This window comes from Lasioglossum baleicum, chromosome 4 (genome assembly GCF_051020765.1).
Source record: "Lasioglossum baleicum chromosome 4, iyLasBale1, whole genome shotgun sequence".
In the NCBI taxonomy this organism is placed as follows: Eukaryota; Metazoa; Arthropoda; class Insecta; order Hymenoptera; family Halictidae; genus Lasioglossum; species Lasioglossum baleicum.
In genome coordinates this window covers 12799227-12823083 of record NC_134932.1, presented here as the reverse complement: position 1 = coordinate 12823083, position 23857 = coordinate 12799227, and the positions used below count along the sequence as shown (strand labels likewise).

Here is a 23857-nt window from a genome sequence, read left to right as displayed (position 1 = left end):
TATCTCGCTGGCTGCCGTGTGCACGCACACAGCCACCGGGGGCCTACGTTCTTATAAATTCTGGTAGACAGCACCCCGACGCTTCTTCGCTCTCCCTTCTCTTCCACCCCCTCGAATGCTTGCTACCCCCGCGTTGCCGTTCGAGAAGTCGATATTCCAAGCGAGAGACCCGAGAATCGAGTCGCCGCGCCGCGCGCCGAGTCGATTTCGCTGGCACCTTGCACCGAGGAATCGCGAGATCGCGATCTTCAAGAATTTCAGACCGGGCAACAGAAATAGCTGCAAAACTATCGACTGTGATGGACAGGAGTATTCGCACACCATTCAAAAGGGTATAATGTGTTTTAAATTTTAAAGATAGTTTTTTAAATTTAATTTACAATTTAATTGCATTATATGTATAGTTGGGTCAAGTTACGTATTTAAAAAACCCCAATCAAAAACCAACCCCCCGGGAGTGGCTGTCGAAAGAATGAATAAGCAAGGAGCAAGAAGTAAATTGGGGGAAGGGGAGGTTCGATAGTGTCGAAAGTAGCGGAAGCGAAATATCGAAGAAATTCAGGTGGCGGGGCGCGAGTGGGCCAGGCATTTTTGAAAGGTTCGCGTGACCAGGTTGGTCGATGGGGGTGTGCGTCGAGGGAGAATAAGGCGAAAGGGCGGCGGGGGTGTAGGAGGAAGAGGAGAGAGAGAGAGAGAGAGTAGGTGGAGGGTAGGCGAAGGAAGAAGAAGGAGGGCTGGATCACTGGTGGAAAAGAGACGGTGGTCGGAGCCCGAGAAAGAGAAAGAGGGTGGCGTTTGGAGATGGTTGGTTCTGGAGCCGCAGAGAAAGAGAGAGAACCAGAGAGTGCGAGAGGGTGGGAGATAGCGCGCAGGGGAAAGCTCGTGGATCGATTCAGCCGCTCGAGTCGAGTTGAGACTATGCTTCGGGGCTGTACTGTGCTATGTGGCCCCTCTACATATGCGCCGTATCTTCTCCAGCCCAAAGTCGCCTCTTTTGCGTACGAGTGCGACCGTCTGCGTACGTCTACGCATCATGCAAGCAGACATTAGGTCGTGGAAAAGCTGCGGAGGGTAGAATTGTCTATTGCAGTTGTGACGATGCAAAATTGGCATTTCAATTCTTTGACCCCGCTGATATTTTTGGTAAACGTAGAATTGAAAGACGAGCTGTAGGGATGAGAGATGCTGGACTATTTTGAGAATTTCGACGACTGGTTTCCTCGGGAATTAAAATTGTCAAGTGTACTGAGGAAAGAAAATTGCAATTTTAATTGTCTGCTGTCTGTGATATTTTTGGACGGCTCCCTTTGGGTTCAAACAATACTCGACGCCGAGGATCGTAGAACTGCGAGATGAGGTGTGAGATACGAGATCTGTAAAATGTTTTCACTGGGATTCTCGAGTTTGTTGTGTTTAGTCGAGAAACGGAAGGCAGTGTACCCGGTCGGTTCCACTTGGAGTCACAGTTCGAGAACTGTGAGAGGTTTATTGGAATCTTGAGGGTGTTTGTGATGCAATCGTAATCGCGTTGTACATATATTGTTTTAGATGTAAAGAAATGTTCAATTCGCGGAGATTAAAAAAATTCAAATAAAATGAAATAACACTATCGAATGCATTTACTGGGTTTCGAATGGTAAATGACGGTCCTCGTTTGATTATGGTCGCGCACCAAGGGAAATATTCGACGCAAAAGTGAGGGTGCAAGTCGGGCAGCTTGCTGATTTTCGGGTCTGATTGGATTTAATTGAGTTTCATTGAGTTCCATCGGAATCCGATCGGTTGCGTTTAGCTTTTTAAACTGGAACGACGGTCCGCGTCCGTCCGCGATCTTATATCCGGTGCAACGGAATTGATTGGAAAAATTCGCCGGTGCAAGTTCGGACGGTGTAACCAAATCCGCCGCAGCGTTTTTCGATCGAGAGAAAAAATAAAAGGAAAAAAAGCAGGCATAGGGAAAGCAGCCGCCGCTGCGGAGCTCGAACATTTATTCGCGGAGAGGAGGATCGGAATAAAAAAGGAAGGGAGAGAGAAAGAGCGTGTGAGAAAGAGTGGGGCGAAGAGAAGAAAGAGGAGAACAAAAAATAGAAAAAAGGGAGGGAAAAAGTGGAGAGAAGGAGAGAGAGGAGGAAGCTGATAAAAAATCTCGCTCCTCGGCTTTTATGGAGCTTAATTCGAAGCCATTAAGTTTTAATTGGCCACGTTTAATCGATCCGCTGTTTTAATGTCCCCTTGTAACCGTTCCGAAATATATATTCGCCTCCGCGGCAAACCATAAACCCATATATCGTATGAATAACAATCGAGGGCTCCCAATTCCACCGGTTTCAATTTGTATTTGCGCGAATGCGCCGCAGACTGCAGCCGCGTGCGGCCAACCCTCCTCGAAGTATGCAACGCCGATAGAAATCGGCTGAAAGAATTTAATACCATCCCCATTATATGGATTCACTGCCATATAATTTTCCTGTATTTCGCAATCTAGAAAAAGCAATCACGCGAGGGTTCTATTCCAAGCGAAATTGCAGGCAATTTTTTATGCAGGTACCGATGTACAGTTCAAATAAAATACCATCTTCAGATATAATACTATTGTAAATGCTTCTGCGGCTCTCGAAGCTACTCGTTCACCCTTCCCGCGTCACGAACAAAAATTTCCCAAAGACAACTGAAGCCCTGAGGATAACAAGTAACACCTGTAAAGAAAACAGTGTCCGGCCAATAAAATGAAAAAAGATTCATCGTTCCCAGATAAAAGCCAGGCCGTTTGATCTCCGCCGATAGAATCACAGCGCTCGCCATTGATATTCCTACAGCTTATAAAGTGAATACCTATTGCACAGCCGGCTAAAGCAGAGAGTAAAAGCTTAACGAGTAATACGTAATCAAAGTTGAACGTGGGTGGCGAGAATCAACATGGACTCTCGGCTCGGCGCGGCTCCGGCGACGTGTATTTAAATTTCCACGCGAGACGTTCCGCCGGTTAAGCGCCACAGGGACAGAGAGAAACTAGGTTTACTGTGGGAACGTTTTCCGCCGTTAAGATCTTCCTCTTTCCGGATAGAAATCGGAGCCGTAATTGAAAGAGGGACCGAGGAGAGAGTGTGTCCCGCGGTAGCAGGACAATCGGGATGATCGTTCCCGAATAATTGTGTCAAAGACAGAGGGACGCTGCCGACTCAATTTCGTTTGGCAATTCGAACCGCGTCACCGAGGACTCCGATTCCCGAGCAGACCAGCGCGCAGCGCGGCGCCAGTCATCGAAAATCAGAGACTCGGATGCGATCCGTGCGTCCGTTCGAGCATAATCGATCGAAACCGGACTGCTTGTGATCGAAGAAAAATAGCTGGTGATTTAAAAAAATTTTTCTTGGAATAAATTCAAAATTTTTGTTTCAGTTAAATTCTTATTTTTCATTTTATAATATACAAGACTTCTTAACAGCTAACGAGAGAAAGGTAATGTTTTCAACACCGATCTAACTAAAATCGCTCAGAAAACACAATGAAATCGTGGAGCGAATTTTCGAGGAGACGGTAGCGAAATTTTGGTTCGAAGCCGCTCGAGTTGTCATCGCAGGCTCGCGATATCTCGAGAGAGGCGCCCGCAGGGGCAAACAGGGACGGTAGGGCGTAGCGGGGAGGGGGGTTAGCAGGGAGAATCGGGGAAACGGGATGGAACAGGATGAAACAGAGGGAGGATCTCTCGCCTCCGTAAGCGCTTCTGTCAACTGTATGTTCGCCGGTGGGCTCCGCGGTGCATCCGCATTGCTCACGCGCTGCAGGGCCCGTTGATGCCTGTAGTCGCAGCCACGACGCGCGGCTGTGTGTTCGCGGTGCATGCCGTTTGTCACCATTCAAGACGCTGACGGCGAATGCCGCGCGAGCTTCAACCCGACGCCGACGCCGACGCCGGGATTCCCCCGTGCCTACACCGTAGGACATCAACATCAACAGACGGAAAGACCTCGATACACCCGACAACCCCCCTATCTCCAAACTCTACGTCTCTCTCTCTCTCTCTCTCGCTCTGCGTCGCTCAACAGCCCCTACGAGCTCGACGATTGCCCGATGGACTAGCCTAACGCGCCGCATTCGATTCGTACTCGACCGCAAACCGCGCTTCGTTGCGACGGAGAATTGCGTTCCCGTGGCCGGCGATCGTTAAACCGAGGACTACCGGCGCCTGGTCACTGCTGACCCCGATGACTGAGGGTGGATGATCGTGGCGGGAATGGAGGATTGTGGGCGTATGATTTTTTTCGGGGGTGAGAGGTGGGTTATTCTGGAAATGGTTTACGGCGAGTTTGTTCAATGTTAGATAGTGGTGATGTTTAGTGTTTTCGTTTTCTATTAAAAATTCCGCATCTCGTACGAGATTCATTTCTATCGTATTTCTACTGACTTTATCTCCAAACAGCATCCGCAGCCTAATACCAACAATGCGGCCAGTTAGGAGACGCGCCTGTCGGTAAAAGCGACCATGGCGAAGGCCATGCACGGCAGCAGCATAGTGGAGCTTTATTATGATATTTCAAGTCCCGTCCGACAAATCACGGGGTTCATTTCCGCAGTTATCGCGTTCCGGCGCGGTTCACAGGCGATAAGTCGGCCGGTTATCGCTCGCGGTCTAGTTTCGAAAAAATTCCCGTCACCGTTGGAACGGGAGCACCGGGACAGTGTATGCGGCATACAGCTACGCGTACACCTATGCAGACGCACACCTGCAGAGAGTATAGTTGCATGGCGTCGCGTTATCACCGGGAATCACGATACAGTTTCGCGAGGCGGCCGTCGCGTCGCGATCAGGAGATACGTGCCGCCATAAAGCTCGCGTTATCTTAACGTTATTGCATATGACGGACGTGTTCCGTGGTCCTAGCTGCACCGCAACTGCGACAGATGCAAGCTTCCTGCGCCCGGATATTGTCCGTTCGAGTGCGCTGCCCAACTACGGGACATTAATAGAATATTGATAAACAAAGGCGACATTCGAACCGTTAGCTCGAAATTGCCCCAAGCCAACTCGCGCGGACCACCACCGCGCCGCGCCGTCTTGTCGTCTCGCCGTCTCTGCTCCAATTTGCCCACGGAGATTCTCATTTGAATACCGACCCGATATCCCGGCCGAGCTAAGACTGAAACGAACTTCTTTCCGAACGTGCCGTACCGCCGGCTTGCATTCTAATACTGCAATTTAGTGCTCAACCGGAGCCAGCCTCTTAATTGCGCGCAGCTCAAATCTGACACGGGTGATCCCGTTTCCCGCGGGTTTACGGGCCCTCGTTATTACCGACCAGGAATTAAATGCGAAATGGACACTTTTTGGAAGTGGGCTTGTTTCATCCTGGAATTACTAATGGATCATTTCAATTTTTATTTTGTAAAGAGGTTGTCAGAGGTATTTCGGGCAAGATTCGCGTTCATCTCATATGTATACTGACATACATTCAAATTATTACTTTAATACTGTATGTATAACTTGACAAAACTGCATCAGCCACTTTTATATTGCATGTTCACTGCATTCGCTGATGCATACCTCGTGTTTAAATTTAAATTGGTTTCGTAACTGACTGAATAAAAGGGGATCACATTAATTTTGATGTGTACATATTCGTGTCGCCACGCAACTATCTTCTCTCTTTCAACCCTCATATATTATTGAACTGTAACAAATTAATTTCAATATACAACTAAGGGCCAAGGATTCAGATAGAAACCAGTAAAGCCAATGCCAAAAAAAAAACTCCAGAAAATACCCTAATCAGGGAGAAAACAAGCACTCGAAGCCCGATAGAGATCGCAAAGCAGTCCTGGCCGGACAAACGCTCCGGTCAAGAGTCCCTCGGCTCCATTAACTGTCCGTTAGGGGTGCACGGCTGTGCACCGGGGTTGCAGTCAGCGGGGTGCATCATCGATTCGCATCGTCCGCGTTATTCTTCGTAACTAGATTTTCGCAGGGAGCCGTATTATTAGAAGCAACGTCGTCCGAACGGAATATCAACGAGCGGGGACCGATGCAAATCGCGGCGCTCGCCGAGATTGGATTATCGCGAGCGATCGGTCAAACGGCGCATGGAAATTTTAATTATCGAAACTGCCGTTCTCGTCCAGAAATTACTTGCAGGATTTTTCTTTTTTCGTTAAATAGCCTGAGCGCGAGGAGAGATGGAGAGGTCTGATAATTATCCTGCATAACGCGGTTATCCATTTCGCTGATAATCCTGAAGCCGAGGTTAATCGACAAGTTTGAACGAGCGGCCAGCAAATCAGGGACACCGTGAACAGATGGCCTAAACCCCGGGACCCACGGTCCCGTTCAAGGTAATCTCGTTGATTTCGCAAGATACCGGACCAGTTTCGGCCCTGTCCGCCAGAAGGACTCTATTGGATCAGCCTTTGTCTCGTCTCTCCCGCTTTCAAACCTGTCCCCCGGACAAAGTACCAACTGCCACTGTTTTTAAATAGTTTAGCACCGAATTCGCAGACCGCCGCGGGCCACGCTGCCTTTTGTTCCGCACGGCTCGCTGACTTTCGGACCGATAGCCGGGCTCGGTGCGTGATGCGACCTTAATCGGCGAACGGTTTGCCGAAGGGATTCGATTTCTGCCGTTTGCTCTCCCCGAGCGCTGTGTGTGCGCGTGGTTCGCGGATCGTGCTACCAGAGATTCTACTTCTGCTAAAATAGGAGAGAAGAGTGAAATTTTTTGGCGGTTCGCGAGTTTTCGGAAATTGGGTTTCGATGTCCGGGGGGGGGGGGGTTGTGCGCGATAGTGTTTTTGAAAGGAGTGGGTTCGATGGGATGAGAAGTTGGTATTTTTTAAAGGAGTCGGATGAGGAATTAGTATTTTCATAAGTGAATTGACATTTTCTTCGAAATATTCGAATTAATCAGACAGACGATGCTTGTCACACTTGTATTGTATGTTACTGTAACGTAATCAATGAATTCCCTCGGTAAAGTCGTTATGCCTGAATGACGAAGCTATTTTCGATGTACGACATTTCGTGCAAATTAGTTGAAACGTTCTAGGTAATCAGATACAGTATACCTGTATTATTTATATATTAGGTTGACAACTAAATTCGCGACTTTTTATTTCGTAATTCTTTTATTGTATCATTATAATCAGCGTAGAAAGTGTAAAATTAATTTGTAAAATTGCTTTAGTTGTTTAATTGATCGAACCGTTGCGCCGAGATTATAATTCTTGTCTGTTTTTAAACATCATTACGATCGATAACTTTAATAACAATTATAACCAGCATTCAGTGATCATTCCATTTGAACTGTATATCATTGGAAACCTCTGATTTTTGCGATTAATTTGATATAAAATACGCGTGCTTAAAAAATAATATGACTGAGAAAATGTGGAGGTCGCGAACTTGCTAGCCGTAAATGGTAAAGTGATTTTTCATGTACTCGATCTTTCTTGCTTAAACAGCAATACATCTCCGTTTCTCCCAAATTAATTAAAACGTTCAAGGCAATTAGACGACTCACCTGTCTGACGACGAACCGCGTCGCACCGGTACGATCTTCGCTTTGGTGGCAGAATCTCGCCGTAAGCCGCAACTACACTGCAACAAAAACACACAGCAAGGTTCATATAGAACGGAAAGAAAGCTCTGGCAACCGGAAGTGTTGCTCTAGCCGCATACTATAATAAAGCGAAAGCGTTTCGAACTCGACGATTCGAGCGTGGAGCGAATCGCGACACACGACTAGCTCGCTCGTTGCGTACACGCACGTACACACGTACGTATAGCGTATACGTAGGTATGTGTATCTACTTAACGAAGTTAATGAATGTTAACGCGGCGCAACAGTTTTGAATGGGCCTGAACGCTCTTTTATGCCGCCCTGCGGCTTTGTGCCGTGGTGTCGTTTTGTCGCACAGCCTCGCATTCACCGCGGCAACAAGCCATAAGCAGTCGACTAAACTAGTTCTATTGAGATACTTGAAAAGTAATCTAGCAGGGATTGGCCCTGTTGCTCGGGCTGCTATTCGTAAGAGGGATTTCAATGGGCTGCCCACGCGTTACGCGTTTCGCCGTGGGAACATCGACCATCATTTTTCCCTTTGTTACTGGACTCCTATTAATAGCCGCCGAGATTTCTAGCTCGCTTTCACCGCGTCCAATTTTTAAACCGAGTCACAAACGATTTCCCTTGCACCCATCAAGTAATACCATTCTCGACGATGATGTTCAATTGTACAGATAAAATGGACTCCACGCAACAAAATGTGCGCTCTCTGTCGATGGTTCGAGGGTTCGCATTATCATATCCAGTCGAATTACTATAAAGATTTTATTGGAACCGTCTGGGCCGGCTAGATACAGGGTATGACGGAGCGTCGCGTTAAAGCGAAAATAAATCCGTTGATTCCAGAGCCGATAAAGCCCGTCGGGTAGTTTAAAATTCCCAGCAAAACGTTCTCGCTCGCCGATAATTCTCGTCGTCGCCGCGTCGAACCGTCAAAGGCGCTCGGATTTTCGCGATACTTATCGCTTATCTGCGTCCGGTAGGATCGAGAGGCAGGAGAGGAGGGGTATGCCAATGGACAGGGGACGTATCGGGTCGGCGGCAATCCATTAGCGTAGATCCCGCGCGTGACCACGGACGAGATCGTGTGGTCGGGCCAGGAATCATGGCTTGATCCAGAATCCTGAACGTTCTGGTTTCTACCGCGGCCAGTCATACCCCCCTCGGACATCATGCTGTCCTACAGCCACGCTGTTCAAATATTTAAGGCGCGGGAATATGATATGTATCGCAAAAATCGGGTTCCTCGCGCAACGATCCGGCACTGTGAAATTCCGGTGGACGTGCCTGCGAATTCGGTAGTGCGCTGAAACGATGTAAAATTGACTGGGAGATCCATAGGAAATTTTTCAAAAATCTAGACGATCCCTAGATGATTAGTTCGATTTTTGCACAGGGTCTATAAAAAGTAATGGTCATCCGTCCTAGGGGTGAATCTACACCTCTGGAGCGGTGGACATTTGTAAGACGAACTTGCCGCAAAATTGTTTATAACAAAGAAAATTGTTGGTAAAGTTGTTTTACTTCAATCAGACAGGACATAATCGTGTCGTGCCTCGAGCAAACGAAATTTAAAGGGACATGTGGCTCCTTTCAAACTTGTTCACTTCTTGATGAGTAGAAGGTATTGATGCAAAAACAACCTTTAACAACAATTTTCTTTGTTATAAACAATTTTGATCCAGAGGGATAGATTCGCTACACCTCTAGGACGGATGACCACATTACTTTTTATGCACCCTGTACAGGATGAGTTAGGGGTCGTCATTAATTGTGGGACACAGAACTCGAATAAGAATGTATACAAAATGTGAAAGTGATAGAACAATACTCTTAAAAATTTGTGGGATATGTATTAAATTTATTTTAATCTTAAATTTTCTACCAGCACTCGATAGAATTTGTTAATTTATTCGTGTTGAGTTTCGATCAACTTTTCCAGATTCTGGGTGAAAGAGTGCGATTAGGATGATTACGATGCGGCGCGTTCAAGTACGCGCGTAACCATGAATAATGCATAAGACAAAGACGGGGGCCCGATGCATGATCGATCAAGTAGCACACTAAACGGAATGCGAACGAGGAGAGCGAGAGAGTAGAATGTGTAACAATGGCGGAGCCGCGCGGCGACACGCGTTGCAACAACCAGCAAGTGGTCCCGATTCGACGCGCAGTTTGATTTAGCACACAATCCGGCATACTCGGAGCTTGTCGAGCGAATGTAACCTTTTCGCAGCTTCGACGAGGAGGGGCGGACCTCGAAGTTTACTCGTTCCTGACAGAAACTATTCGAAACGCGACGTTCGATTGTGCCGGCGCGTTAGCTCCGCTGTTTTAGTTCCGATCTCGCCCGAATTCCGGTTGCTATTCGTCAATCGAGATCCAAAGTAGGACAGGAACGGTCTCTCCGAGCCCCCTAAATTAAAAGTTGGACAGCGGGAGATCCCGATTCACCGTCCATCTTGTCGCCCGAATCTCAGGGCATCCGCTGCGAGGAGGCCTCGACGCGTTAGGAACTGAATCAACTTTGCGGACAGAGTGTTGTAATCCTTCTCTTAATTAGATCGTTAATTATATGGTAGCAATCAAGCGCTTGATCTGTTTTTAAATAGCCGCGATCCCCCCCCCCCCCGCCGCCGATAGACGAGTAATAATTAATTTATTTAATTAACCAGCCGACTGTTGGACCAGCTCTGATGCAATCAGTCGCGTTATAGGTACAGTGATTCGCTAACACATTCGATACTATCAATCAACCGTCTAGCCTGATGAGAACAAGTCAAACAAGTCGAATTTACTCTCGTCTGAGAATATTAATGTAAATAAATGACTGCAGCTTCTTTAAATCAAAACTGATGAAAACAATTCATGAACAGTATTGTTTGACGCGTAACGGCCCCGAGTGCGAGACCGCGGAATGTACCCATAGGCAAACGTAAACTGCGAAGTAAACTGTAACACTGTTGTTGATTGATTGTTTAATTAAAATTCTCACAGAGGTCGCAGGAACCCGGCCTCCATTAAGTACTATGCTGTGTCTCAATACAACTTCAATTCCCTCCGCAGTAGAAACGACTGTTTGAGCAAATAAGACGTCGACACAGCTCAGTTAGGGTTCGGTGCAACAAGTATCGATGAGAATAAAAATTAAAAGTAGTCCACAGTACATGAAAAAAATTATTTTACATTTTCTGTCATGCAGGATAATTAAAACAGTGCTCTAAACCAATTGGGGAGCTGCGTCAGAGAAGATCTCGAACTCGAACCGCTTCTGTACAGAATGAATAACAAATTCTTCGGGGTTCGGTCGAAAGGGTTGCAAAGAGTGCAGTGTCAGACGGTCGAATTCAATTACAGGCGTCTCGAATAGTGCATCAAAGGCGGTTTGTTTCCTTTGAGAGGACAGGGCCCGGTCGTTGGCCGAGAGGCATTAAGAAGATGAAAACCGGTCAGCTATTATGACTGGAAACGGAGCCGAGTAAAACAAACGCGGCGGCCAAAGGGGGTCAAAGACACCCCTGGTGGCAGCGATAATAATCGTCGCGTGTCGAAAGGGGTTCGACGACGACGGGAACAGTGCCCCGGCGTTATTAATACCGAACGAAACAATTTCGTAACGCGGCCCGGCTTATTATAATCCCGTCTTTATGCGCCGCGCACCGTTACGCTCTTTTATCTCTTGCTTCGTTACCGAACCCTTCCTCGCCGCGATTTCTCTCTTTCTCTCTCTTTCTCTCGCCCCGCTTTTTTACCCGCTACCCTCGCGACACCGAGGATTACCTATAGTGCTCGCTCTGTCGAGGTCACCGAATTATTTCGCCCCCTCTCCTACAGTTAAGGGACAGGGGTTGTTTCGTTTCTCGGCTCAGCGAGCCAACAGGAATGCTCATTTCACGCACAGAGCGACGGAACAACGGATTTCGGGCACAACTGCGTGTTCTTAATCCGCCGCCCGGTGAGATCCTTTACTGGTTCATCGATCCGAAGCGTTCTATGTGGGAATTGTTGCTCGGGCTCTCGTCAAGTTTTGAGTGCTTGTCGCGAAGGGAAAGTTCATACTTCAAATCCGTTGCGGTTCCAATTTTTCTGGCGCCGTTGTAAACAGAAGACTTCCCTCTTCAAGTCCTGTTCAGACACGAAAAACATTCGCATTTGGATCTAACGATAAGTTCGGGAAGAATATGATCGTAGCGTATCTCTGGATCTTGGATGGTCGTAGACTCCGGTCACCGCAGCAATTTACTTTCCGCAATACAGTCGCAGTGATGACGACGCTTGTCTATTGTTCGTACGCGCTATTAGGTTTCCGATTCTGTCTCTGGGTGCAACCGTCATCCTTATCGAGGCGCAGAGGTTGAGTCCTCGTTTCGGCACCAGCGCTGGAGAATGACGGTGAGGATGAGACCGTAGGGGAGAGGGGTGGATAGAGGAGCAAGCGGGTCGGAGGACGCATTACCGATGGCACAATGAGGGAAACGCGACAGCCAACTTGCTCCCCGAAACGGATTGCGGCGGCATTGATAGTAACGAGCCATTAGGGGACGCGTTAAACGTATCTCTGGTGAATCCGTTGCTCGCTCAGCCGAGAAACGCCAACGCGACGCGACTCCGCGAAGAATGGTTCCCCCTCGGTTGAATATCAGCATCCTTTCGCCCGATCCTCGACCAGCTCCTTTCGCAGGACTACGGAAAATCTTTTTCCAGGAGCCCGGAATTTTCAATTCGGAACCAAACGCTGATTTTTCCAGGCTTCCACAGCATGGCATTATAACTTCCAAAGGGACAAAGCTCAGCTTCGGGAAACCTTGAACCAATTAAAATCGTCGATCGGAAGATTCAACGGAATATCTGCTCGACGGTCGGAGTTTCACGTTGATTGGTCAGGGTCAGTCGACCGTCGCTCGAACTTCCCAACCCCTTTCCGCCCCCACGGTACGCGAGTCATTGCCTTTGGTACACTGGCGAAACATAGTTAACTAACATTCCAATTGAATCCTCTGGAACGCAATAAGGAAACGGTGTTGGTGTCCGGAATTATCGATTTCCATTATGCCTCGTCATACACTCGATTAAACGAGACAGAAACAATCATTGTAAAGCAGCATTTTGTTCGATGATTTAGATTGAGTTAGTACCAAGGGACACCTAATTTTTCTATTTTCGCCGCAGGACAGGGTTGAGTAACCCTGCGATGGGCATTTCCTCAGCCGAAATCGTCCAGTGTCGCCAGCGGACCTCCTTTGACGGCCCAAGGTAGTTTCTGCAAGAACGGAGTGCAGGGACGCGGGTGCATCGTCCAAGTTGCATCGAGGTAACGCGTCGAACCCGTTGCAGCGTTCCGTGCGGCGACGTCGGGGCCAAGAGATCCGACACAAAGCCGTATCAGCGTTCCCCTCGTTAATTACATCAAAGCGTTCGACTTCACCCAACGGCATTCGGATGCTCTCCGCCACACTATCCGGTAAGACAACCGAACTTCTCCGTTATCATAATATCAACGTAATTTAGTATTGGACGGTCCTAGCACCTGCTGACTCGAGAGAAAGACGAACAGAGAGAGGGGGTCGGGGGAAGGAGATAGAGGAAGAGGTTCGAGGTTCGTCTTCTGCTCGCCGACCTCGAGTTTCACACCGACTTCTCGGGTTAACCGACCGACACCTTGCCTACCCGTCTCTCTAATCCTTCATCTCCCTTCGACTTCGGGTTTAGTAGGTAAACATTCACGAGCAAATCCACGGAAGCCCATCGGCGCGAGCGAGCGAGCCAGCGTTTTCCCCTGCAGACTAGCTTGATGGCTTCTCCGCTTCCTTCTGTATGGGGAAAATTCCAGGAGGCGGGTCAGTGAAACTTACCCCCCTTGCCCCCGTATCTCACGCTACCAGCATGGTGACGGGCCATGAATGCTATCGGCGGAGCATGCTCGCTCATTTTCGAGCCGATCAATTTTCCACGACAGCGTTGCTCGACGTCCCGCAGCCTCGAAATGCTACCACGTCGACGCACAGTCAGCGGAAACTGACGAAAACAAGTTCTCAGGAGGATCGAGATAGGGTTGATCAGTGAGTCATGGGATTTGGATCTGTATTGACCCGGGAGTGAAGTTTTTCTCAATGGTATTCGAATAGGCTATCATCGAAGACAGTATCCAAAAATACGGTGAAACAATAAACGATTCAGGGAACATGGCGCGCTAATAATATCTTGGGATCCCGCGTTAAATCTCCGAGCGATGATGATAATGATAACGAAAAGCGCGCGAATGATTAATAGCCGGGAGCAAATTAACCGAGTCCGTCTTCGAGAGAAAAACCGATAAAGCTGCCGGGACGATCCGATGTTGGAGCCGAGTCGAGAAATTAATACCCGGTGTTTATGATACTCTGATGGTCCTCCTTTAAAGCGCGGGTGTTTTAATTAAAATATCGCCGGCACAAAGGTCCGGGACGGCTTAAGAAGATTATTATTGGCCGATGTAAATTAACAGTAACGCCGCTATTCCAATGCTGCCTCCGTTACCGGCGCGGTGCGGCGCGTTGCTTGCCGCTGAATAAATATGATGAATCATTGGCGTGTTTATCATGGTAATTTATTGCTCGCGCCGGCATCTGTAACTAATGGCGCGCGATGCTCGCTGAAGCATCGGTAATTATATCTGAATGCGATTCAGTGTCGCGCACTCGAATGCACACGACCCGACGCGACACGACGCGACGCCAGAGTGTCGGATGGGAACTTTAGCGGACGACGACGTCTGGAAATTCGGGACCACGCTCCGGGATACTGAACAACCATGTACGCCGGAGTCATCCGAGGAATATGCGAGACGCTCCCTTCTCGAGAGAGAGATAGAGAGAGAGAGAAAGAGAGAGGGGGTGAGTAATGAGTAGGCAAAAAGCTTGCTGTGGAACTTTGGAATACAGATGACAGGGCGTCTTCCCGAAATTGTGGACCTCCCTCTCTTAACGACTGTAATGGGCAAGATAATTTGTACGTAATGAATAGACTATGCGGATCTTTGTGGAAAATAAACATATTCTGTATAAATTGAATGATATAATGGTGCAACAAGTTCTAAAATAAAAGTTAGCAAATAATAGGGACCACGAACGGTTAAATTGGTTAATTTCTTGATTCCTAAGGACCCCGAAGAAGCAACAGAAGTTGAATGGACCTCGGTGCGAGAAAGTCAGCTTTTCGGGCTGAGTCTCGCTAAATTCTTCGATCGGTGGTTGCAGGGCCGGGGGGGGGGGGTGGAAGACTCGGCGTCGGAGGATAAATAAAATATTCATCGAGCCCGGGCCCCGGGCGTCTGGCCGAACTGGCGAAGAGGAGGAGGACGTCGTGGGAGGGCAGCGGTCGAGAGGATACAAGAGAGAGGAGAGGAGAGAGTGGTTTGCGCGAAGGAGGATCCGGTGGCCACGTATAGGACCGGCCAGGCGGTTTTATCCCGTGGGATTCGCTCTGTAGCGGAGTGGGACTGTTGCTGTGTGCACCCCTGAATCCGCACCTGCCCGGTGAAACACCCTCCTAAGCCGACCATAGTTTCGCACCGATTTCTCGGCTACAGTCTGCCACCCCGCACCACCTCTGACACCCTACCGACTGCGACGACTTCCGATCCTCTGTGTACCGACGAGCTTGATCCTAAAGCGATCTCCAAGTGCTCGGAAAACAGTCTTCGGGTTCCAAAGATCTTTGGTCCCCACTTCTTACAGGGCTCGCAAGCAACTAAGTTCCAGCCCTTTCGCGAGATTATTCATTCTTGTTGTGCAAGTAGTAGACTGCGGATCTATATGTAAATATAAAGCACCTACATCCATTTATCTTGTAAATGTATCGAATCCGCACTCTATTTATCTGTAAAAATTCAATTTCAAGATTTCTTATAAAAATCCTGCGACCCAGTCTATTGTGTACCACCCCAGAGTTTTCTTTCTCATCTCCTCCCCCTCGGTATCGATACTTCCATCCTCGATCCCCTTCCAGGCGCTCTCAAGACCTCTTCAGCGATTGTTTTTACAGCGTTCTCATTACCGATGCACCTCGGTATTCCTTCAAGCTTTGCCACCACCCCCTCGAAGGCCATCAGCGTTTTATCCAGGGCCGGTTTATCGTGTTTCCCGGCGCGCGGGAGGTAAATTTATTATTCGCCGGGGCTCGGACACGGGATTTCTGTTTTCTTTCGTTGGTTTTTGCGCGTTGCCAGCGAAGTCCGTTGTCTCTCGGGGCATCGACGGGCCCCCTCGTTCCTTATCGATTGTGTCCGACTTGCTCCCTCTTCTCTCTCTCTCTCTCTATCTATCTCTCTTCGCAGGCCAACCTCCTCCTTCCTTCTCCACCCCTAGCAGCCTCTTTTTGCCCTTAATCGCTCGAATTTATCTTGGTTAGAACGTCTCTGGGAACGCCGGGCCACACCGACGCAGGTGTGTACACACGCAGAACCCGTTCGCGTCGATGTACGCGTGTCGGTGTGCGTGGCTGTGCTGGAAGAGCACACGGGGAAACTCCTGTAACGATCCGAGCCACCCCCGGAGTCACCCCCGCTCGCACAGCCGCCGCCGAGAGCAACGCTCGTCGATTCTCCCGTGACTTCTGGCGAATAGACGCGATAATGTTCTTCTTTTATGACCGCCCACGCCCGTTGATTCGTTTAATTATTCGATCCCGTCGAATCGAACCCCCGTAAAACTCACCGGCGGCGATACGATCCTCGAGGATACACGGAATTTCGCAACGCGCTTTCATAATTGCACGACGACGACGCCCGGAATCGGCGTCGATGGAGACCGATACCCTTGCGGGTTTACGAGCTGACACTTCCGTTGAGATGTTACGGGATGTTGATGCGAGCTCCGATGTCAACTGTTGAATCACTCGATTTATCGGTGTGCGGCGTGGGGGGATTCAGTTATAATAACTGAGCTAGCAATAACATTAATCCTTTGCGGTCGGAACAATTTTATCTTGAAAATCAAACATTTCTTCCGACCTAAAATAATTCCATTACATACCATACTTAAATATATGCATATGTATAATGTAAACAATATTATACTAATGGCTAATAACAGCAACAATAAGAACATTTTCCTGGGAACTGCCAATTCCCAAGAAGAATTGCTCATTAATAAAAGTATCGTATCCAGGGCCAATCCAATTTGCAACAGCGTTGGCAACCCAACGCCTTCCGATATAGTAGCTCTGGCCCCAGCGGGCCGATGTATCACGGTCCCGGGGCCACTATTTCAAATTACAAGAGTCGAGAGCTGCGGAAATAATTCATCCGGGTCCGGCGCATTGATTATCCAACGGATATCGTAGAAGTAAGCAATCAAATATGCTTGGGCGCGGGCAAAATAAATTCCCCGAGAGCGTGCATCATCTTCTGTTGAACGCGTGTAACTCGGTTACGCGTGCCGGGCCGGGGCTCTCCCGGCCGACTGAATCCGCAAACGAGATTACGCGGGACGCTGGCTCTGAACCCTTCGTCCTTCGTCCTGCGTCCTACGTCCACCGTCCCTGCGTCCATCGTACTGCGTCGCGCGCGACAGGACTTCTTCGTTAATTTTGCATCGATCGTTGCACGACGCTGCGCGCGTGCACCTCGATTCGCGGCGCGGTGCATTGTGGCCCGGTACTAGAATTTAGCTGCTCCTTTTGCTCAGCAAATCTATTTTTCCTTGTCTTCGCACAGCGAATTCACATTGGATCCAAAGTGAAAACTTCTCGGCGGTGAATAAATTTGATGTACTCACGCTCCGAGGTGAAACGCTACAGCAAGAGAGTAAGTTTTCACTTCGGTCGTGCGGACTTACGCGCACAGTATTGATCTGTTTTTTTCTTTTATTTTGCAAAAAGATCCGCATAATGAATAATGTATAATGAACGGGGATATGAATTTTTGCGCACGTATTCGCGAATGGTAGCCGGCGTGGGACACGGTGTGTGCTGTACCGGATCTAATCCGCGACGAGAACGCCCGGCGATTTCGTAGGGAATTAATCGATCGGCAGGGGCCAGGGAAATTCGCGCGCGCAGGTATTAAAGGATTTCCCCCATGGTTCCTGATAATTCGATTGTACTCCCGGCGTATACACAAGGCTAACGCTGGCCTCGCGCAGCTCGACGAACAGCTCCGAACAAAATGAATCAAATCCACGGTAAATTCCTGGTTACACGCCCGAGAAAAATGGCCGACAAGGATCTCGTACGGCAGCATGGGAATTCGACCGAGCTATCCGACGCGCTGCTGCTGATGCAGCGGAATTTTCCAGTCTTCGGTAAAGTGAGAGAGAGAGATAGAACAGACTAGTCGATCGTCGACTGGCACTGATTAACAGACACACACCAGTCTCCTCTTTTCCTACGGTGAATTTATTGAGTATTTAATTAATGCGAGCGGCGTACGACTCGTCGATGAACCTGGCACTCGAACCTGCTGAATTAAAAGGATTCGCCGAAACCGGTCACGTATCTGCTGGATCTGATTTCTAGCCTGGCGGGGCTCGCTGCGGATGTCTTATTGTTAGTATCGCTGAGCAATTGCGGACGTTTGTGCGTTTAGACGATGTTTGACAGTGCGAGGAGTGAGTGAACCGTGGATTTTCAGACCGACAGGAATTTTTCGGTGTTGTTATTAGTACCTAGACCATAGAAACTTTTTTCTTTCTATTTTTATTCACTTAAATCTTTTTGAGGAATCTGTGAAATGGATCGATAATCAACAGGCGGGTGCGGGCTATTTTCACGAAGCGAAATATCGAAGTCCAGACATTAGGTACTGTCGAAAATCGGCTGCCGGTCTTTATCCGCTTTGCGTTCTTTTTCTCTCACTCTCTCTCTCTCTGTCCCTCTCTCTGGTCCGATGAAAGGCAGGAAAAGACAGTAATTGCTTCCTCGGAGGGCCGCAAAGAAAATATTGTCGCTGTCGAGGGCAAAGCGCGGTTGATGGCATAAATTTGGCATAGAAAAAAGAAAAAGGAAAAAGGGAAAATAGACGGTAATCGCCTTATCTCCCGGGGATCCGACGCGGGAGCGTCACGGCGCCCTATCGGCGCTGAGATTCACCAAGATTTTCACCCGACACCGTGGTAGGGCTTCTCGCGACGGCCCCGCGCCTTGTTTACGTAGCCAAATATATGATAATGCATAGTAACACGCCGAATGAATATGTAACGCCGTCACGCCGCAGCTTTAAATAATTCGCCGAGCGCGAGGCTAATAGGACTCGTTCAGACCACCGAAGAATGGAACCGAACGCAAATACACGGTGTCCGACCACGATTTCTGCCCGTGAATCGCTGCAAATTGCTGACTATTAGCTCATCGTGCCGGGAAAACCATTGCCTTATTATCTATTTCATTAACTAATGCGAGGAAATTTTGTTTCACGAGAGGTTCGCCGTGTTTAAATTTTACAAATTTTTCTTGTGGGCGAAAATTTCGTTTCCGACTGCATCAACTTTAGCAAGCTTAAAATTCGATACAGAATTCAGAAACAACGAACGTGTAAGATCAGTTTTGCGATACAATCGTTGCGACAAGGTGCATCAATCTATGCGAGCAACTCCAACAAATCGTTCATCCAATCGCTAGCCGAGAAATCAAACGCAGCTAGCTGGAGGCGTTTCACCGTCAGGGAGTTTCGCTTAATTTTTCGAGGATGTTTACGACCGGTTAAAAATTCTTCTGCGGCCGTTCCAGGCAGACAGGCAGAGCATGCGAACGGGGTAAATGGAAAACCGCGTGCGCGGTCACAGAAACCGTTCGCCGTCCGTGGGTTAATTCAATAAAACGAAGACACACGTGCGCAAAATCTGCACACGCGCGCTCGCTCGTGCAAGCGCCGGATTAAACGGAGAGCCATGGAGAGCGAGGGTGGGGGATGGGAAAGGTGGAAGGCACGACTGGTTCCCGCGTGGCACGGCGACCGCAAAAAAGATAGCGTTTGCGTGGTTTCCTCGTTGGAAAAACAAAAGAAGCGGAAGGATAAACCGCGGCGAACAAGAGCGGAGGCGGTCGGCTAATAGGCTTAAGTTATTAAAAGGGGTCATCAGACGCGAGTATCGCGATCCGTCGGCTCCTTTTCGTCCGGCGGGACCTTTCCGACGAGAAAAGGCCGTCGGAGTTCCTCCACGATCGTAACGAGCGAATTCCTGCATTTTTCGCAATGACACAAATAAAATTAAACCGTTCATTTATGCAACACTTACACGTCACGTATTTTTTATCATACTTTACGGACCAACGAGGTGTAATATTTCTGAGAGAGAAATGGAGTTTAAGAAATAAAGAAACGCATTTTAGGGAAAAGACCAAATATTTTTTAAAGGGTCATTTTCGTCAAGCCAGTTCTTTTCAAGCAGCCGTTTGCGAGGCGTTTTCGATGAAAGAAGCCAGAACCCGAAGTTCTCGAGCTCTCTTTGCGCCGTTTCCTCCGAGAATTCCGGTGCTTTGATCGCGACGGAGGTTACCACGACAATACAGCTCTGCTAGACGCATGGGGAAACGTCGATTTTTCTTATTGTTAGATCGATTCGCAACGAATGGACCAGCCCGCACGCGAATTAATTACGTGCCGCGCAGAGTGCGTTCTATAATTAGTCGGCCTGTAATGCACGGCTGCGTTATCGCCCGATTGTGTTGTCCGAGCTGCGCTGGTTTACCGTAATGACAAGATAGTGAGAGTTCGCATCGTGTGCCCGCCGCTGTCTCGTTCTCTTTTCCATTATGCTCCTCTTTATGCACTACGAAAATAATACGTTGAATAAGATCTTTTGGACCTAATCGGTGAGGCGGTTTCTCTATCAAGCACTTCTCTCTCCCCGACGAAAAGAGAACGCGGTAGTTCGAAGTTGTTGGAACAGAAACGATCGCATGTTTGTCGTTTCAGCTTTAGTCTTTGTATAACTTATGTATTACATTAACTGCAGTAAACCCGGCTTAAACAGCTCCGCGCAAAAAGCGGGGGCCGTGTTGTCACAAACATGTCTTGAGTTATGAAGCGCGCCTTTGCGTGACTGAGTTACCCGATTCGGTGGGAGCACGTAATCCGAGGATTACCGGCGCCGTTCGGGAAACTTTCAGCTCGCCGTAAAACACTGCCGCGTGTTTGAAAAACTTGATCGGCGCATTCGGCTGTACCTCAACTGTCTGACTACGGCTGCAAAAATTGCAACTCGTGGAACACTGACCGATCTCCCTCCGTCCATTCAACTAGTCACAACGGTATACGAAAGTACCTCGTTTTATTCGGGAAGTTCTGTAGAATTGTTTCTTCCGAGGAAACTTGACTTCTCGCAGCCAATTAAAACTATTAAGAATGGAAATAAAATCGGACGTAGCCGGTAACGAACGCGTTAATCTGGCCGGAACAAAAGCGAAAAAATTTGGTTCGGCTAGAGGAACGATCATAATCAGCGGCGACCGCGGATCGATCGGCCGGTGTTCGCGGGTCGCGCTGAAACGAAATCACCATAAACAACGTTATCGGCGATAACGACGGAAATTAATGTCGGCCGGCGAATAAGCAGCCGTAAATCGACGGGGACGCGGGCGGCTATCGGTGCTTTCTGCTTGTTGTAAACAGGGGTCAAAGGAATGAACGCGAGCGCGTCGCGTCGGTGAAAAGCGTTGTATGACGAGCGCGGCAGCGCCGATGCGATATTCCTTAATCTGAAAGCCGCGTTTGTATTTACCGGTATATACCGATCCGGTGATTTAGTGGCTTTAGCGCACCGGGAGGTTTTTGAACGTGGTTGCAAACACCCCGGCCTCCGGATAATAAATAACCACCGCGGGGTTTGGAAAGAGAAACATACCGCACCGCGCCGCGCCGCGCCGCGCCGCGCCGCCGGAAAAATGCGATCGGTTCGGAGCAGCTCCTCCATCGCGAACCGATAAATCATTAGCCGGGACGCGATCCGCGTTAGGCGAACACGCCCAAGGAACCACACCGATAAATCTTCTTTTCGATAATTGCAGCGAAAGCGTCCGGAAACGATGCCGTATTAATAAATCGTTTCCCGTTGGCTCTCTGGCAACAAACTGGGACACCGTGTCGCCGACTGGGCGAGCCTGGTTTTTCATTCTGCGTGAACGATTATTGATTGTGGTTTAATCGTTCATTTACTTTTCTTTTTCGGCATCGATTCTCTCCCAGTTTGCCGATGATGAATTTTATTAGAGCGTCTTTATAGCATCAAAACTTATGAAATACAAAATCCCAGATCAGGGAGCCACCAGTATCCAATCCAACTTTCTTCCTTCCACCTCCTCAAAAGTTCAGCAGCCGGGCAAACCCGAAGATGCTCGTCCGATCGACCGAGAGCTGCTCATCCCGATTCCGTGAAAGTGTGGCCGAGAACAAGATCCGCGAGAGGATCGTGGCGATTCCGCGAGACAATGGCCGACAGTAAAGTTTCCTGGAGCATCTATCCACGAACTTCTCCGTTTTCCTTGTTCGTCAAGAACGCGGAAAACAACGAGGAGGCGAGAGAGGGAAGCACAAAAGCGAAGCGTTTCTCTCGGTGGGAGGCTCGCATCAGGAGATCCTCGCGGTACAATTCCTTCGGGGTTGACAAAGCGGTATGAAAATCTCGCGAAAATTAAAAATCGACGCGTCCCGGAGGGTACCGGGCAAGATCCGGAGGAGGGAAAGGGTTGAAAGAAGCCGAGGAATACGCGCGAGCGAGCACCGGGCTAGGCGAGGTATGCGCGCGTGGGGTGAAAAGGCGGGATACGATATGAGTGGAATGCTTTACGACCCCATTTTTCAGAAGATCACCTTCTGCAGTCCTGTACCTCCCGCGCCACCACCCCTCTCGCTTATTTTCTCCGTTCCTTCGCTCCTTTTAACGTTCTTCCACTACTTTCGAACCGCTCCTTCGGCTCTTCGTCCTTCCATTCCTCGAGAAACCAATCCGCCACGCACAGTTCACGGTTCCCGGCTCTCATCGTGTATTTGCATACTGCAGGATCGCTCGCTTGATTTCACACAGGATCGTTCCGGCCGAAATTTAAAGGCGCCCGGCTTAAAAGCATCATATTTCAGACGCGCGTGGGATGCTGACTACTTTTGGTAGCACAGAGAATGGTCAAATATTCTATGGGATTCCCCGGACTGCCAGGATTCACAGAGGGTGCTCGACTCACTTTTCCATTGGTGGGTGCTACGGCCGTTTCAGCTTTTTGCACACTTGTGCCCTATGGTTGCTGCCCTTTCGAGCATAGATGCATGCCATGAAGGGATGTTATTGCTTTCAGATTTTTTAGCTTTTGCGTGGTTGGATGCATCGATACTAGATTTACAGAGCTCTGAAAGCGACTGTAACATTTCGTCGAACTACCCCGTTCTTCGAAATTAAATTAAATGTTTATCTCGTTCTGATTTTCATGCGACTATGTATGGATATAGGAGTCTGTACACTTTTGATTTTTTCACATCGTGTTTGCCCGAGAGGAACCTTCAGGATTTTATTTACGGTAGTTTCGAGGAAATTCTTGTATTTTTGGCAAGTCAACTTCGGATTTATCTTGCTTGCAGAAAACTTTTGCGGCGCACCAGTTTAAAATCGCTATTTTAGACAATAGTTTCCTGGCCTCTTTTGGCTCGTAGCCTCCTTTTCAAAAAGTTCTTTTTTTGCTCGACTCCCCCTTCGGGTATATTAGAGTTGGGTTGGCTACATTATCTTTTCGGTGAGACAACGTTTTCGAGATCGAGCAAATGCAAAAATGTGGCACGAACATTTCTGAATAAAATCTACAATATTCGCATTTCATTGGAAATCCAGAGATCCATTAAACCCCAGACAAATCAGAAGAAGAAGCTAATGAAATCGTTACGATTATAATGATTGATGATTAAAAATGATCTGAAATTAGTTGACCACCCGCGGAACGCTGCGGAAACGTGTGCCGAGGAGTTGGTAATTACGTTTAATCGTTGCTTCGAAAACGCGTGAACAAACGAGCGCGTAGCTGTGCCCATTAGCGCCTCAATCAATTCCACAAATATATTCCGTATAATTACCGACGTGTCCTCGCGGTAACGAGCGAGGCGGGGACCGGTTGGTCGAACGAGAACGCAGAAGTAGTCAGAGTGCTCTGGTAAGGTTGTTAAAAGTCCGAATTCGTTCGAGGATGTTTCCCCGGATTAGTGTCGGCGGGATCAAACGGCGCGGATATGCCGCCTGCTCTCCCCCTCTTTCCTACTCATTATTTTATCTCGTTCGCTGTTCGTGTCCAATAAACGTCCGGGTCGATTGGTCTAGTTTCCCGGGGTTTAATGCTCCTCGGGGATTC

The 23857-nt window shown here is 48.5% G+C and overlaps 1 protein-coding gene across 2 annotated transcripts in view; it reads right to left on the bottom strand.

Annotated features, from left to right (window-relative positions):
* LOC143208348 (uncharacterized) overlaps positions 1-23857 on the bottom strand; it is a 315575-nt gene that overhangs the window by 240711 nt on the left and 51007 nt on the right. The window contains exon 2 of one of the 2 annotated variants that reach the window (XM_076422728.1): positions 7511-7587. The gene's annotated coding sequence lies outside the window, so the exon portion shown is untranslated. The remainder of the gene's footprint in view (positions 1-7510; positions 7588-23857) is intronic. The other variant, XM_076422730.1, reaches the window with a different exon arrangement.